Here is a 17,706-nt window from a genome sequence, read left to right as displayed (position 1 = left end):
CAAGTTAATCTCATTTTTACTGTGTTTCTGGAGCCACCCACTTTCCCTTCTTATGAATTGACACCAAAAAGTCCATACCAGTTTTGCAGAGACCAAAGTACTGACCTGCATCCTTCCATCTTATCTTCTGCCCTGGTTTTGCTGCTCTCTGCTTTTCTTCTGCACATTTCTCATTTTTCAGCTCCTCTCGCCAGCCTGACATTCAGGTCAGCTCCATACATGCCTCCTGCCTGCAGGCACCTTGGTGGGATTGGCGTTATTTGAGGCCAGGGAGTCAGTAAAGAGTGGCCACTGACTCAATGAAGTGACCATGAGTGACCATGAGGTACCTAGCAAAACCCCATTTCCAGCCCCTTACCCTGCAAATGAACATGCTCTTAATATCAGTAAATAATCAGTTGAACATCAAAACCACTGAACCCTGCAGGTTTGTATAATCGGTGAGTACAAATCAGTGCTGAAGCCATTTCCCTACTGAAGTGTTACAGATTCTTTCTCCTACAGTAGGTGTTGGAGGACATAATAATGTCAGGTTCATATTACAGCTCCACTTTTAGTGTGACTGCTTGTAGAGGTTGTGTATGGGTGTTCTCTCTTCTACTAGCCCAATTATTTTCATTTGGCTTTTAGATGTGCAGGTGACTTTGAAATCTTTGTCACATTTGGCTCCTTTGGCCAAAGAGTTCAGCCACTTTTTGAAGGGAAAAGGCACAGATGTGCACACACAAACACTGAGACTGCCTTACAAAGTGGGACTAAGTTATAGACAAGAGAGAAATCTTTTGGGTGTTCTTTTACTGCTGGTTACACTAGCCTTTGGTGAGTATTTTCAGCAGGAATTTTACCCAGCTGTGATGTCTTTGTGTGTTTCTGACTGTCATGGTCTAAGCACTGCCAAAACATAGCACCTCTAAAGTCACCATTTAGCAAGTGTCTGGGGAAGCCCTGTTCTGCCTGAGGAAACAGTTTCCAGGTTTTAACAGTCAGACTTGGAGAACTTTAAAGCCCAGCTGTGATAGCTTTCATCTAGAGGAAGGTTATCTTATTTTTCCCCCACATATATCTGTTGGTCTTGGGGAAGATATTACCTCTTCCCATAAACCTCACCACAATTATATCCCTGGACTATCCTGGCTGCAACAACAGTGAAAGTACCTTCAGCTTTTTATTTTCTTTTCCGTTTCAAGCCTTGTAAATTCTGTGTTGACATTCTCGCTGCTAGCTGACGAGCAGTGTATCTCACAATATTCCTGTCTTCACATGGAACACGTTGAGGAATATGCCCAGAGCAGTGTCCTGTGGACTTCACTTGCAGCCAGGTACAAGGAATAAAAGTTGCAGTGGCTGCCAAAGGATGGGTTCATAAAGTAGTTGAACACTTTGGATCAAAAATGGGGAGCTATGAGGGTTTTGAAAGATCAGAACTTGGAGATTTCCTTTGGCTTCAGCTTCTTGCAGAGCTGCAGCATCTCTCACAAGCAGCCTTTTTGACTGAAGTGATAAATGTGACTAAAGTGATAAAAATTGATGAAGGTTTTCTGCTTCCCAGTGCCTCACATTCCGGATGATGGATGTCCATCATCAGTGATTATGGACCTGAAACATTTCCACAGCTAGTGTGGTTGCAATTGTGCAGATAGGAAGAAATAGTGAGCTAGAATCACTGAGCATGGTCCTGTCATGTCTGTGGGTTGTGTGTTTTCTCTAAATGTTGGCTAAACGGTGTCTCTCCACAGCTGATTTTTTTCCTGCAGTATATTATCTCTAATAATGCTGAAGCCATACAATTCACCCATTGCCCTCCCACCGCATTTTTATGTTCTGAGCACAAAATATAACCAGCTTTTATTTTTTAGTTTGGGCAGATAATATATATGCTTTTAATGTGCTCTTCAACTTATTACCCAGCTGCAGAAAGCGCTCCAGTATGCAAGTGCAGGAGATGTGTTTATGTCTGGTCATCTCTGGAATGCGTAGCCACCGAGTGAAGGGCTGGGAAACTCTTGCGGGACGGCTGTGCCGACAATGACCTGCCAGCACCAACAGCCCCATCTGTGATGGTGGAGAGGGAATGTGGGTGCATCTGCAGTACTCAGGGTCTCCAGCATGCTTGGAAGGATGCTTCCTACAACTCCCGGGATTTGTAGTCCCTTAGTGCCTTGCAGTGGCACTCAGCAGTTCATAAGATTGGGCTTCTGCATGGCTGAAGAGAAAAAAAACCCTCAGGAATTTTGTGTGTGCAAAAGGCTCCTAGAAAACTGTCGGAATTAAAATGATCACACATGTCCTTCAGCTTAGGAAAAGAGAGCTCTAAGTGAGAGCATGTGTGCTCCGGCTCTCGGGCTGAGAAAATGTCAGGCTGATGTGCTTGGGAAGTTCATATTGATACAAACAGGGAGGCTCCCTGCTGCCCACAGATTTCCCACATAAAAGTCCTACTGGTAGCCGTGGGAACTTAGCAGCAGCCACGCTGTGGCTAAAGTCACCACTCTAAAAATGTAGTGAAATTAGTGTTCATAAAAGTGAAAAACATGCCACAAGAATGAAGATGTTCTGATTCACAGCCATGAAAATTACTTGAGTTCTGGCATAAAAAAGAGGGGAAAAAAGCTGAATTTTGCAGTTACTCTGGCTTTGGAAATGGATTGCTGGTGAATTTCTAAAAAGTTCCTCTGAGCGAAAATCTTGGCTTTTCAAAAATCAATTTGTTGCACAAAAACACATCCTCCTCCCCCTCCCTCGTTGTGCCCATGATGTGACGCTGGTCCTTCCTGCCAGCCCCGTGGAAAGGGCCAATGCTGTGCTGCACAGTGGCCCCTAGTGAAACTGAGCAGTTTGTTCCAGAGCCTGCAAAATAATTTCCAGCAGCTGGGTTGTTGCTAATTTCAGTCCTGCCTTCCCATCTGACCCTCACCTCACTCAAACTGCCGCTCGCTGTGTGTATTTCTAAGATAAATAAAAAAATCCAATAGGAGGCTGTAGTGGGCCAACAGACTTGTCCCAGTGTAAAAGAAACACGAATGTGGAAACCAGAGGCAAAGGTAACACCAGCAATAATGCAGCTGTTGTAGCTTAACATTTAGCACCATTTTTGGTTTGAAGCTCCCTTTTTTTACTTTTTCTGCTATGCTTACCATAAGGAGAGAGGACAGCTATGCTGGCTGTAGCTCTTGATACTAGAATCTGGATTTGTGTGTTGTATCTCTGTTCTAGTTACAGAGACTGATCCTCAAACAGGTACTCTTGTCCCACACAGCTTTTGCTTTTCTTCCACTAGAAGGGCCTGAAACATCAACTCTGTAGTCAAAGCATTGATGAGGCTCTCTCGCTGTGTCCTATCAAACCTGTTTTCCTTGATTTTCCAGGAAACATGCTATGGAGCAATGAGCATTACTCTCCCCTTGCTCCTCATGTTGTCCCTCCACCACAACTCCATTCCATGGGTCAGCAGCCAAGCTGACCCCTCATCCAGCAGGCTATTGTGCTCTTTGGTCAGACACCACCTTCCCATCCCCATCCCCCCCCAGCAACAGCTTATGACAACAGCAATCTGACAAATAAAACAGGAAATTATTTCAATAGGGGATGTGGTGGCTGACAGAGAAAAGTGCAGTACGTCTGAAGCACACTTGCTCTTTCATGTGAGTGCCGGGGGCCTGCAGAATGTTGCAGCGGAATGAATGTTTGTGCAGCCTTTCAAGTAATGGAGGCACCTGTGCACGTTTTTGTTATTGCTAGTGAGACCTATTGTGATATCTGTCCTGGTGACCTGGGTCTGAATGCTGCAGTTCATGATGTGGCAGCATTTTGTCCTGTGGTACCATCAGCACATGCATGCTAGTGCACGGGCATTGCCCGATGATTTGGTCTGCACTTGGGCCACCATGGTAACCCCTTGACTTCAACATCATAACTACTTCCTTACATTAACTCCATCTGGAATAGCTGTGCTTGGCCAGTAAATGATTCACTTGCCCACTGCTTCCCAGTATGAGACACCATTTTGGTCTGATGCTTGAGTATCTAACCTGCGATTTCTCCGAGAAGACCCTTTAACATCTAGTTGAATTCCTTAATGGGAAGGCTTTGGATGCATTGGTCCTACTTATTGCTAAGAGTTCTTCATCCTCCCCATTTTCTTCTGGGTGATCAGCTTGAAGGAAGAAGGGGTTTGGGTGAGCACTGCCCTGGGAATGCTGAGCAGCTGGAGCCTCTCAGGCTAAAAGATGCTTCTTGGCCTCAGAAGGCTGAGTGTTTTCTTAGAGGTAATGTTTTAGGCTTGGAAATGCACTTCTGGTCTGTTTCCACCAGCTTTGTATTTACAGTGAACATTTTATTTCTCTCACCAGCTGGGTTAAGTGTTTTTTTCCCGTAGCATTCAAATGCTTGGAATAGAGGTTCAAATCCTTCTCTGCCCTCAAACACAAACATACACTATCTGGGTCAGGAAGTCCCTGACCTCCAAATCACTGGAGGTTGAGAGAGTATGTCATGGTAGTTTTATTATAGGCTTGCCCTAGTCTTGTATTCTTTCCTAGGCATCTGCTATTGCCAGCATTAGATGTTAGACTAGAGGGACCTTTGGTGTGACCTCCAATGGACATTTTTATGGTCTTTTGTCTTTATCTGAGGTCTCCAGAGGCTAATAGAGATTTTGTAAATATAAAGAATTCACTGTGATCTAAGAAGTTGTGAGCACAGGACGGCTCTCCCAGCCCGCACTCCCTGGGAGCAGAGATCTGATAAGAGGAGTGGGTGTCTGGCCAGTGCTGATGAAACAACTTCCAAAGTCTATCAGTTGCTAAATAGATGGTCCTTAGTGGGTAATGAAAATAACTGTTTCTGGAAACTTCTTAACATAAAGCTTCTTCATATGGTGTAGGATTTAATAATTTCATGTGGTACATAGTTTATCATTTAGGTTTGCTTCTGGCCACAGACCCATTGGAGACAACAGCTCTATGTATCTCCTTTGGCTTCTTAGTTGGTTTCTTCCAAGGATAAAGAGGTCCAGAAGAGGCCCTGTGTCCCCTTGCCAAGCCCTGAAGGCCTGCTGAGAAGAGTAGGTACCAGTGCTTGTTATTCGCTGTTGTCTAAATGAAGCAACTTTAATATCACAAAGCTGTGCGAGGGTGTCAGGTGTGCTGAGACACATGGTGTTTGTGCTGCCACTGGATGTGAGCTCTGAGATTATCTTTAGTGCACAGGAAATGCCAAGGGGGTTTTCAGACAGCAGAAAAGCAGAAAAGACTTCTCTGAGCTTGTTTTCTCTTCTGCTTGCCTCTCCATTCTGCTTGGTCAGATGGAGCAAGAGGGACAGAAATTCTTTGTGTAACCCAGTTTTCCCTTCCCCTTTTCAGCTGGCTTTTAAAGAGCATTTCTGCATGAGGCAGAGCAGCCTTATAACTGAGAAAGGACCTCAGCCTGGCAATGTGGAAGGCTTGTCCAACTGGCCCTCATACCTAACCTGCAGTTGCCCCTGTTTGGAGCAGCAGAACTGCTTTACCAGATGAAGAGAGAGGAAAGAAGAAGGGTGATTTTTTTTATGTGAAAAAACAGCAACGAAACACCATCAGAGAAGGAGTTTTATAAATCCTGTTCATTTTTCCATCCTCTTTTGCTCTTTCAAGCCTAGAAGAATCCTCTTCAGCATGACATTAAGCCTGCCCGTGGCAGGGGGGTTGGACCTAGATGGTCTTAAGGTCCTTTTCAACCCTAAGCACTCCATGATTCTATGATTCTATGTTGCAGAAGGGTTTCGAGCTATGGTTTCCAAGTCCTGCATTGAAGCTGTTTAATCTTTACTTGCTTCATTGCAATCCCTGTGTCCTGAGCTGGAGCTTCAGTTGTAAAGAAGAGGCTATTTTTAAAATCAAGCCCTACATTCATGGTTTGTGTACTCCCAAAATAGTCCCAAAGGTTCAGATCTCTGTGTGCCCAGCCCTGCCACCTCCTATGCCCAAAACAGTCACAGCCCTGCCTCTGCAGCCAGAGCACATCACAATGGAAAATTCAGTAGAGCTCATGCAGTCACCCTGGGAAGGAAAAAGAAGGTTTCGTTTGCTCAGTTGGTGCTCTCATGCATATTGTATGGCTTTTAAAAAATCCAGTATTTTAGTCAGAATGAGTGAAGTGTATAGTTCTGCTTAAAAGTTTGCTAAGTGACACATTGTAGCTTGAGAAGAGTAAACAGTTTGCTTCATGTTATTTAAGTGTCGGTGCAATATACAGCCTGAAAAAAAACCCCACCACTTTACATTGAAAAATACTCCTTTCTCACAGGAGTGATTGAAATAGCTGGTGGGGATTTTTGCTATGAAACTGGAAAACACCCCAGAAGCAAACCCATGACGACTCATGGAGAGTGTCAGTCTCTTTGAGAAAGTTTAAAGTATCTAAACATAAGTAAGCACATTTAAAACTGTGTGGCTGTCTGTGCATGCATCTTGCCTAATCTGTGAGGATCCTTGTTACTCATTTGGGGAGGGAGGCAAAGATCATTGAAGCCAATTGAAAGACACATAGTGATTTCAGGCGGTTTTAGGTGAGGTCACGCACCCGGCTCCCTCTGGCTGCCAGTGTCCTCGGTGCTCACTGCCATCCAAGCTGTTGGTGGTCTCTACAGCTGCTACAGCAGTTTCTGAACTGCAGTGAGAAGATGCAGTTCTGAAGGTTCACGTTTCTGAGATGCTGGCCTGCCCCAGGACCCTCACACTGTGAGCTGGTGGCTTCTGCAAACATGGCCAAGAGCATCCCTCTGCTGATGGCAGACCAAATACACTTGGAAATTTAGGCTTTTGGATTTTTTTTTGGTAACAAATACTAAACTCTGTTTTTCTTACCAAATAGCATAAAGTAAGAAGGTTTGTGGATGGATTAATGGCATCCTTTACAAATGTCATAAACATGCACGTGTCTTTAGCACAACCAGGATCAACACACAGGATTTGCTGTAAGGCAGCAGATGTACAGGCTCACCAAAGTGAAGGGATTCAACTAAACTTCAGGGCTAGGGAATAAAGAGGGCAAAATTCCAAATCTGCAGTTTACTGCCTGGTATTTTTTAACACAAATCTGTCCAGTAAATAGTTGGTGTCTGCAGTCATTTATGACAAAGACGGCTGTGGCAGCTGATCGAGTTACCCAGAGGCAAACACTGCACCGGGCTCTCCCTGTGCCTGAGGCTGGCAGAGGTGGCTGCATCCCCCCAAGACCCCACTGAGAAGGATGGGTGAGAGCAGTGGCACCGCTCCCACAGGGTGCTCCAGAATTGGTGCTGGCTGAGCCAAAAGAGGTGCTCTCTGGGGAGGCCGGGTGCTGGCTTGGCGTGGCGGTGGGGACAGCTGTTGAGCACACAGACAGACAGCCACCCACCGCCTGCAATGTCTGCAATGCACACAGCTGCTGCCTGGCTGCATTACAGAGGTGCCTCCGCAGCAGCACATGGGCTGCCTCTGATACCGGTGGCGGCTGTGAGCTGCGCTCCGGCTATATTTTACAAGTTGGTTTTCTATGGCGCTGCAAGCACAGGCACGCTTTTATGGCATCCAGAACATTTCACTGAATGATTTGGTAGTATGCTACTGACCAGACAGCACATTTCCAGATTTAGACTATAAGAGGAAAACAGCAAGTGGTAGGTTCAAGTGCAGGTCAGTGGATATGTTATACCAGAGCTCCTCCGCTGAGCACTGGAGTACTCGTGCTCCCCCGGGACCAATACCATAAGCTGTGCTCAGTAGAGATGGCCTAAGGTGTTGGCTTTTATGATTACCAGTACCATTTGCACTGGGAAAATGCTGTTATCACATTGTAAACATCATTTTTAATATCTCAAAATCTTCTCCGTTGGTATCTGGGCTTCAATCACAAAAGGATGGTGTTAATTTTCTGCTGTTCTCTAGATGTATTAAACAGCATTTTAGAAGGAGGTTTTCAGGAAGGAAAAGAAAGAAACAAAGGTGAAAGAATATTCTGAATCTGCTGATGGGATTGTTTTTTAACAGCCACTAGTACCAGCAGGCACAGTTCGGATGAGGAAAGCAAAATTGGTGTCGATGGCTATACTGCAGATGGATACACGTGGTACAACAAATACCGCAACACAACATCATTGGCATTCAGTAGGAACAAGCAGCATTTAAAAATATCACCTGTAACAAAACTTGAGTTTACAGACAGCGTAAATCAACTTACTGACCCAGCTCCTATGCACAGTGTGGAAGTCAGTAGGAGAGTATCTCCTGATGGTCTGAAGAGCAAAATTGATTGATAATGATGCTTAATAATTGCGATTTGGCTCGAAACACTGCAAGCTGTTTTTTAGATTAAATTCTGTTTAGTTAAACTTTAGATCACCTTTTGCAGGGCAATATTCCCTTTAATGAGGGACCCAGGCTGCACAAGTCCCCTCTCCTTGGGTAAATGGTGAATGCCGAGAGCATGGTGGTTACAATATTACCAGAGAAAGCTGTTTACTGTTTTGTTGCCAGAAGGAATGAAACACCCTTTCTCACTCTCAGTGGGCTGAACTGCCTGTGAAAGTGCAACCTAGGCCCCAGCCCTGTGTTTGCTGAGTAAGATCTGGCCTGTGTAGGAGTTAGTCATGAGTAACCTGCCCAGAGTTATGGTTCAGATTGCTCACAGCTCTCCCATACCTTTTAGCACAATGGTATTTTTGATGTTGGGGTGCATCATGTGCCTGGATGCTTCATGGAAGGTGATCCCTGTCCCTGGGCAGAAGAGGGATGTGAGAGCTGCTGCTGCCCCAGGGAGGAAGGGGGTGAGAGATGGATACTGAGCCTGCACTGGCAGGAGACAACAACTTGCTCCCAGCACAATGTGCTAGCCTGGGCTTTATTTTTGTGACAGGGAGACTAGGAGTGGTCAGAAAGGTGGGGTATTGGCAGCTTTGTGGCTTCAGGCTCCAATGCATCCTTTGGGAAGGTTGGATTTGGTGTGGCAGCTAAAAACAGTACAAACCACACAGAATAGCACTCTTAGGCTGATAAAACATCTTTTCCAGGTGTCTTTTCACCTCACAGCAGCTGAAATCTCAAATTCTTGTTTTAGTTCTTATTCAGGCAAACCTCCTGTGTACCTACTTCTCTCTGGACCAGAACTGACCAAAACCCTCAGGTATTGACCCAGAAGGTGCAAAGCTGTACTAAAGTGAAGGTTCATAGAGCTACACCCCTTTCATTTAACCTAGTTTCTATATGACACAGGCACATCTGACTGTGATGGCGCAGTGCAAGTAGGGCAGGTGCTGTTCATTGGGAAGTTATTTGTGTCGTGCCCATGTTTCTTGCAGCATGTCCTACTGCATGGGATCCCTTCTCTCACCCTTGCTCTGGGAATGGGGCTATGCTGAGGTGGGAGAAGGGGAAAAGAAAACGTTTGGACCTGCCTTTCTGAAAAAAATGGCCATTTTTTCCTGCTTTTTCCTGGATTTGATCTTTTTGCACAGGCAAAGAAAGTGTGCCAGATGATGAAACATGTTTGAGTGCCAGGAGGACAGTGGGCACTTTGTGTGCCTGCGTGTTCCCTAACCAGCCCCTGCCCACTGCCCTCCTGGGGAGTCCTGCACTTTTTCCCAGCCCTAGGGCAGAGTCCAGCCTCATGGAAGGACCACAGCCCCACACCATGTGCAGGAGAACAGTGCTTTGTATGGGATCATGGATGCTGCTGGCAGATGCGGAGAAAACCTCAGTGAGTGTAACCAGACAACTCCCTATCCACTGCACAGCTTGCATTCCGAAGCAGTGCTAATTACTTGAAGCAAAGCTGACAAAAATTCAAACTCCCAAACCTTTCCCAGGAGATACCCTTTGCCTTTCCACATCATGCTCCTCCAGCTGATCCAGTCAGCCCCTGTGCCTGAACCTGCTCTTGGTGGGAAGCTCCTAGCTGGAGTGCGCCATGGGACATGGTGATCTGCTGGCACACATGGACTGCATCTATAGGACATGCATGGTTCTTGTCTGTGTTTGTTAATGAAGAGTTCAATGATGCCTAAAAAGGTGAGAAGAAAGTGTGAGAACAAGGGCAAAGTTACATTGCTGAATTGTTTTGCTCAGGTTTTAGAGCAAATAGAAAGCTGTCCTTAGTGAATTGCACTACCTTAATGTGTCCTACAGTTATCAAAGGGTGACAATAGAAACCAGGGGGCATAAATGGGATGTATGGCTCTGCAGAAAGCCACCTGAAGGATGGAAAGCAAAGGGTTTGCACTACTGGGAGCAGGCATTGTTGTGACTGCAGCTGCAACTGCAAGCAGCCTTATTTTGAATATGAAAAATTCAAGCTGGGAGGCATAGGGGCTGTCTAAAAGGGGGAAGGAAGAGGAGGAAGGTCTGTGCTAGGTGGCTCAGAGCAGTGGAGCTGAGTTAGTGTCTTGCTGGCTGACCATGGCTTGGCTATGCTGAGCAGCCAAACAACCTCCCCATGACCTCCCCTGCTGCAGAGCTTCAGATGTTGCTGAAAAATCTGATATCACTGCAAGAGATTAGAAGTATCACACTTCCAGGAAAGCCCAGGGAAGAGGTAAAGTCTTCCATTACAAATGTATTCATTTGAATCAATGCCTCCTGTCCAAAATCAGCAAGCATATATGAAGCTTTTTGCCCATATTTCTGCATGTTCTTGTCTTTCTATGTCCCCTATTTACAGCTCATGAATCAGCGACAATTTTATCCCACTGTTTGACGAGAGCATGAAATTACATAAGGTCATATACCCTATCTTATCATGAGGCAACCCTTATTCTGTAAAAACACTTGTTAAACAGAGTGTTTTGGTCTGCTTGGTTGTTTGAAGTTAATTGTTTGATTATTAAATAAGGATCGAATCCAAGATGGACAGAATTCCCAATTCTGTCCAGATCTCAGTGATAATAGCCTAGCGGACAATAGAAAATTGGCTCTAAACACTTAGGCTTCTTTCAATCAGGACTTTGTCTTCTTGTGTCTTTGTAAATTATTCTTCACCTCTGTGTTACTATAGAATTTGCAGCCTTCCTTGCAACATGCAGGATTTACTCATAGAAATAGATCTGTTGTCTTTAAGAGGGTGAAGTATTTGAAAGTGACAAAATCCGTCCAAAAATATTTATCATGATTACTGTTATTACTATTACATATGTGTAAGTAAATTATGTTTTTAGCCTCATTAAAAAAAACTCAATTATTTCCATTTTACTCAAATACTCTAATGTTACTACATAATAAATGTATGCAATAAATAGTAAATCTGTTGTTTAAGATTATAATAGTAAACAGTAAATAATGGTAAATCTGCTATTCCTTGTTACTATGAGTTTTATGTCTGGTTCTGTTATTAGTAAGAGGTCTATTTTCAGTGAAAATTCGTCAAATGTCAGAACATGACTAAAATACAGTAAACTGCAAATAAAACAACCACACTTGAAAGAATGCAAAAAGCACTTTGGCAAATTGTTATCTTTGCAGTGGCATCTTTGTTCTATATATTTACACAAATACACAGAAAGATATCATAAATTAATTGCACAGGAAAATCTTACTCATCTCTGTAGAAAAACAGGATAGAGATTTCTATCATGTGGCTCAGCTCTAGGACGATGTGATACTAGTGGCTGTGCTGTTTTCAAGATGCAATTCATATAACTGGAAAAGGGTATGGTTTGGCTGACTAAACTCCGGAGTGATGCTGAATGATAAAAGTGCTAAGGGGAATTTTTGGGGCATCTAAAATACAACGTATAGACTCTGTAGGTGTAAAAAAAACCCCAAACCAAACCCCAAAAGACTTTTTCTGGTTGTATAAAAAAGTTACTGACATTTTATGACACTGACTAACCTCCCACTGTACCTTCAATCCCCCCTTGCAAAACATAGCTGCCTTAAAACTGAGTGCAGGCTCACTAGCATAGAGATGTTATTTTGGCACTTTTGCTCATCTTGCACCTCTTTGAGAGTTCTATTGGGCATCTAATGTCCCAGTCTGGACTAGGCTGTGGTGCACATAGCCATGACCAGTGAGGGGCTGTTGAAGTTATTCTTTACAAGAACCTTTTTGTTTTGGCTCAAGGGGGAGCCTGATGTGAGAGGTGCTTGCTGATCTTACTTCCCCAAAGTCATCCCAGTGGAAATGCCTGTTTTGACCTAAGCTGTCATATGCTATGGATGTGCAGACAAATAGTGGCCATAGGTCTTGGTGGAGGTAAGCATACCTCTAGGTCTGCTCCTATTGTAGTGCAGTTTCAGATCTTTGGTCACCAGCCCTTTCTCATGTCTACCTACCACTGTTTCAGAAACTTGCTTCATTGAGAATGGGGAAATCAGGGTCCCCATCAGATGAAAGAGCACAAAGGGACTTGTGCTTGACAACTTGAAAACAAAGGGATCTTGTTTTTTGTGGTACAAGGTCTGGTCTTCCTGCTTTCTGATGCTGGATCTTTATTTCAGGCCACCAGAGCAAAGACATGCTGATCTTCATGGAGTCCTAGGCCTGTGCTGATGACTTTCACATAAAAGCTGCTTTCTTTTGTAGTCTTAGCCCCAGACTACACAGCAATCCCAGCTGTGAATACTTTTGGAAAAATAGCTTGTCTCCAGCACAATAAATACAAGCTTGAAAAGTCAGTGGTCCTCTTTTCATCCCCTCCTGGTTCACAGAAAGCACCTTGGGAAACAAAAAAGAGCACAATTATGGCCGAACCTTGGGATTTACCAAAAGGACTTCAGGAGTCCAGCAAAGACCAATCTGGATGCAGTGGGCTTAGTGGTTTTTCTCCTTTATATTTAAATCTCATTGAACCAGGAAGGTTGCCTGCCAGGTGTGGGTGGCAAAATTTTCACATATTGATTTTCATTCTGTTGGTCTTGAAAGCAAAAACACATCTTTCATGTTGTCAGGCACTGTATCAGAGCCCACAGTGGCTTGCAGGGTGTTCCTGTGCATTGTGGCAGTGAAGACAATAGAACATCCTGTGAAGTAACAGCCTTAGCAAAACACCACAAGAGAAAATTGTGAAAAACACACTTCTCTGTTCCTTCTTTTTACACAGACTTTTGGTTAGAAACACAGACCTACTGGATCTGAAATGGCTTTCTCTTGTGATCTGGCTTCTTTTTAAGCACCACACCATTTAAAGTTCCACTCCCTTCCCTCAAACCCTGTTGAAGCTTGATGTGGCAGAACATAGGCTTTTTTCCTACTGCTTTCAGTCACTGTCTGACAAATTCTGAATACGCCTTGATGTGTCCGCTGCTTTTAATATTGCTGTCTAACACAAAGCACTTGATTTGTTCTCCCCTACTGACACACATAATTTGTATTACCATAGAGAAATATTGCTCTATTTTGCAGGCAGATTACATGGGAAAGCAATGTAACAGCCACCATAAATTCGCTGCATGGTGCTGACTTGGGCAATCAGTTTTCCTATGGCATGACACACTTATAGACTGGGCATCTTGCATGCTAAGTATTAGTAGAACTTGATGCTTGCAAGCAGTTGCTGCTTTGAAGTTTATGGAAACTTTTCTTATGTTTTTAAATTTATGAGTGTCTGTCTTCAGCGCTCTTTGAGACACTGCACTGCTGGAAGTGTAACCTCAGGAATGGAACATGGTATTGAGGTGCTGCAGCTTGCAGGAACAAAATGGCATTTTTTGCCATTTTTTTGTGAAAGTCATTGTTCCTATACCAGGCTGGAAAATGACTGTGTACCACCGTACACCTCCCCTGTGTTTTCAAGCACATGCAACATCCTTTGTTACTCCCTGGCCTAGGTCTGTGTCCAGCCTCTCATTTCTCTCAAAGCTGGGTGAACTTTGTTCGTGGGTGAAATTATTCCTTTAATATCTACTAAGTTTATGGCTGCAGCAGCATCATTTTAATATCTTTTGAGATAGCTGATGATCTATGAAAAGAATGATCTGCCAGCACTCAGGGTAGCTGAGTACTGACCAGCTATGTTGCTCACTTATGCAGACATTTGCTGGGGTACTAGTATGAAAACAGGAAACAATGTGGGAAATGTTAATAAAACTTGACAACAACAGCTCAAAAGGTGTTTCATCCACCGTTTAAGTGTACATAACTATTACAGGATGAGGAAACAGGAAATATGCTGAGGGGAAGAACAGAGAACTGTAAAAAGAATAAAAAGACTTGAAAAGTTCCAAGTCACATTTTCTAAGTCGGCTGGTATGCCCAAAGGTGTTCACAGCACACAGCTCTTCACATAGGTGTTACATGTGTAAAACCCAAGGAGCCGGAATTCAGATCCTTCAACAATAAATTCCATCCAAGTTAGTGCCAAAAAGAAACACTCCTAATGAAAACTAGAAAAAGTTATTTGCAAGCCAGGGTTTTAAGATTTTCAAGAACAAATCAGCTTTCTGTAGCTCCTGTTTCTTCAGAACCTGCATTTGCCCACAGCCTAGGATAAATGAAATGTCACAGTTCTACCCCTATTCAGGAGTATTGCCATTTCATGATCACTTTTTTCTCTCAGATCCCCCGCGCACCACCCCACATTCTTTCATAAGTAACTGAGTCATAAAAGAAAAAAACCCAAACCAAGCACACCCTCTTTTTCCTTCTGTGTTTTAAAGCAGTGGGTTCTTTGCCTTCTTCTCTTTGAGGTTTGGATGATGGGTTCCCTAGTAACTCACTTTAAAGTGTTACTGAATGAAGTCTAGCGAATGTGTTAACATGAAAGAAGTGTTCTGGGACAAAAAATCCTCATGTTGATTTATTGTGAGAACAGAAAATTCTTCCCTTCTGTCACCTTTCATTAAGCAGCATTCAAGTATTTTAAACACCTGAAGTCACAATTTATAGACTAAGAAACTGGGTTTCAGAGTTGAAAATATGTGATAATTAATAAGCTAACTGTGGAGATCAGGTCTGTTGATTTTTAGTCTCTGACCCATCTCCATTGGATGATATAATTTCCTGTAATAAATACACAGAAAAAAAACATTTTCTAATATGCAGGACACCCATTATCTTCCTTAAAATGTCCTTTGGACCTTTGAAATCAGGGAGCAGTAGTTACAGGTTGTACAATTCCTTCTAGCTATGAGCTTGCACTGATGGGGCTTTGGGTCTTCATGAGAGAGGACAGAAAGTGCAAAGCAAGGAAAGGTGGACTATGCAAGAACAAGAGCTTCCAAGCTGTGGAAGAAAAAGAGATTGCTATGTGTCTTCTGGTGCTTGGAGCCTTGAATAGAATTAATCTGTCCAAGCTTTGATGTTCATTTCACTGCCAAAGCAAGTCAGATGTATCACCCTGTATTGATATATCAGTTCCTGGGCACACACTGCAAAGGGTAACAACCTCAGGCTTCAGTGTTAAGCTTCTGAATGTAGAAGGGCAGATTCTTGCCGTTTGTCTCTCCTCTGTAAAAGAAGCCTGCTCAGAGAGAAAGGGGATGGAGATGTGAGAGAGCTTCCCTGCAGGCAGAGCTGCCCAGTGGCACAAAAGCTTGTTCCTCACTGTTCTTGATTTAAAATAATGCTTTGCCTTCTTCTGGTTTGGCAGAAAGGGGAGCTCTGGTAGGAGCTAGCTGCCTTTGAGCTCTAACATGGGCTACACTTTCTTCAGGAAGGTAAGTAGATGGATGCAGTGTCACTACTTGGCAACTCAGACAAAATGTGTGACCACCACAGCCTGGACACGTCTGTATAGTTGTTTTCTTCCCTGTGTTTTTCATCCTTTGGCTTTATGGGCAGCGAGCCAGGCCTGGCCCCGCTTAAGCATCTGACCTACACATCATGAGAGCTCTGCTATGTTGCTTCATGGAAACAGCCTCTTTTGGTGACAGCTTGTTGCTTGTTGATACAGCTATGATAGCCCAACATGTAAAGATTTAACGAAGCCACATATTAAGCTGCTCCTGCAAAACTTGTTAAGTATCGTGATGTGCTTGTTATTTGTTTTTTGAAACAGTTTTAGTGAAGGTTGGGAGAAATGCAGTGCCACAACTTTGAGAACTATGTTAAGCTACGCACATGCTTGTTCCACTGAGTCTGTGTGTGTGTGTACGTACATACATATGCACACATACACACAGTTGGACCCATCCTTTGTTCGGTGTTGGAGGTTTGCCCCAACAAAGTCTATTGCTTTAGTCTTTAAAATGCTCCTCCTTTGGGACCATGATATCATTGCCTGGCATCCCATCCCATGAGCTTCCTCCAAAGTGCTTTCAAGTCCTCCTGTGTTAGACAGAATTATGAATTCCCAATTTTACTCATGAAGTAGAGTGAAATATCAGTTGCACATTGTCCTGTCGTGCTGGAGACAGTGTGGCTGGTGATGAGTCCCCTTTTCATCATCTCCTACAGGCAGAAAAGGTAATAGAGTTACTTATTATGAAACAGGTTTTTTATAGAAGATGATTTCTTTGTGATGCAGTCTTATTATGTGTGTTCAACTCTTTTTTGGATAGTGATATTGAAAGCAAAGTAATCCTGTGGCAGATGTAATACTACAGCGTTCTTCTTTAAGATTGGCTGTAAGCATGAGAGCATTTCCACTACTCTTTTCTTTGAAGGGCAAAGAAAGTAATATCCAGTTTGACTAGCTAATCATATTTTACCTTGCTGGTTCAATGCATTGGTTTCCAGCTTGCTCCACCATTTTTAGGCTCTTCTGACCATTTTGCTCACTGGGAACCTGGGCAGCTGGTATTGGTGCTTGCCTTGGGAAGGCACTGGGAGCTGAGAAATGTGCCTTACACTGTGTGTCCTTTTGGGCTCTCAGGGGTAAGCCTTGTTTGTTGTTTTAGGGTAAAAATAAAGGTCAAGTGCAGGTGGGAATAGTCGAGGGAGTCAACGGTGCCAGTAGCAGGAGGAAAATGTTGGTGTGGAGACTCACAAAGAGTGAAGGGTGGAGAGGGATGACACATGCAGGATTCTGGGTGAGATAATTCTTTCCAGCTGTCCCTGGTCCTCCTTTTATGTCTTAGTGCTCTCCTAGCAACAGTCCCTTCTTTGAAACTTTTCCCCTCCTGTTTTTGGGTAGAAAGCCATGGTGGAGGACGGCAGTCTCTGGAACACTGTGTGCTGCTTTACCTGTAGACAGAAGGACTGACTACCTTGGATTAATGATTTAAAAACGGAACCAACACAAACGCACTAAAGCAACTGTGAAAAACTCCCAATGCAAATGGGATTTTTCTAAATAGGAACAATAATGAAAAAGAGACCTTCTATGAACACTTTCTTCTTTCTGCTCCTCTGTTCCTTAGAAAAAGAAAGTGGATGTAAATGACACCAGTGAGTGATAGTTGAGGTAAAAGCAGGGCTTAGATGAGCAATTGGCAGTTGCAACATGAAAGTCCTGGGCGAGCTGAACAACCTGCAAGGCTTAGCTTTGAGATACACAAGCTAAGTTTGTGGAGATGCAAAAAGTGCCTGTTGCCAGGATCAGCTCAAGAGTTGGCCGTGGAATATAATTTTCAGCAGCGTGCACAGCCTTACAGGCAGAAAAACCCAACCCCATGGCACAACCCAAAGTACAAACTACTGAGTGATAGACCTAACAGTCTCCTTTCATGTCAAACACTTCATAACAATGAAGGCTTGGCTGTGCTGGGCTGGTGCAAACTGGCAGAGATAACGCATGGCTCTAGTGAGGTGACATAGTGCAGAAACCCCAGTGTTAAGGCAATCCTTCCCTGCACTATTTCCCAGTATTCAAACACAGAA

The sequence above is a fragment of the Melopsittacus undulatus genome, chromosome 2 (genome assembly GCF_012275295.1).
Source record: "Melopsittacus undulatus isolate bMelUnd1 chromosome 2, bMelUnd1.mat.Z, whole genome shotgun sequence".
Taxonomy (NCBI): domain Eukaryota; kingdom Metazoa; phylum Chordata; class Aves; order Psittaciformes; family Psittaculidae; genus Melopsittacus; species Melopsittacus undulatus.
Note: the sequence above shows the minus strand (reverse complement) of the source record.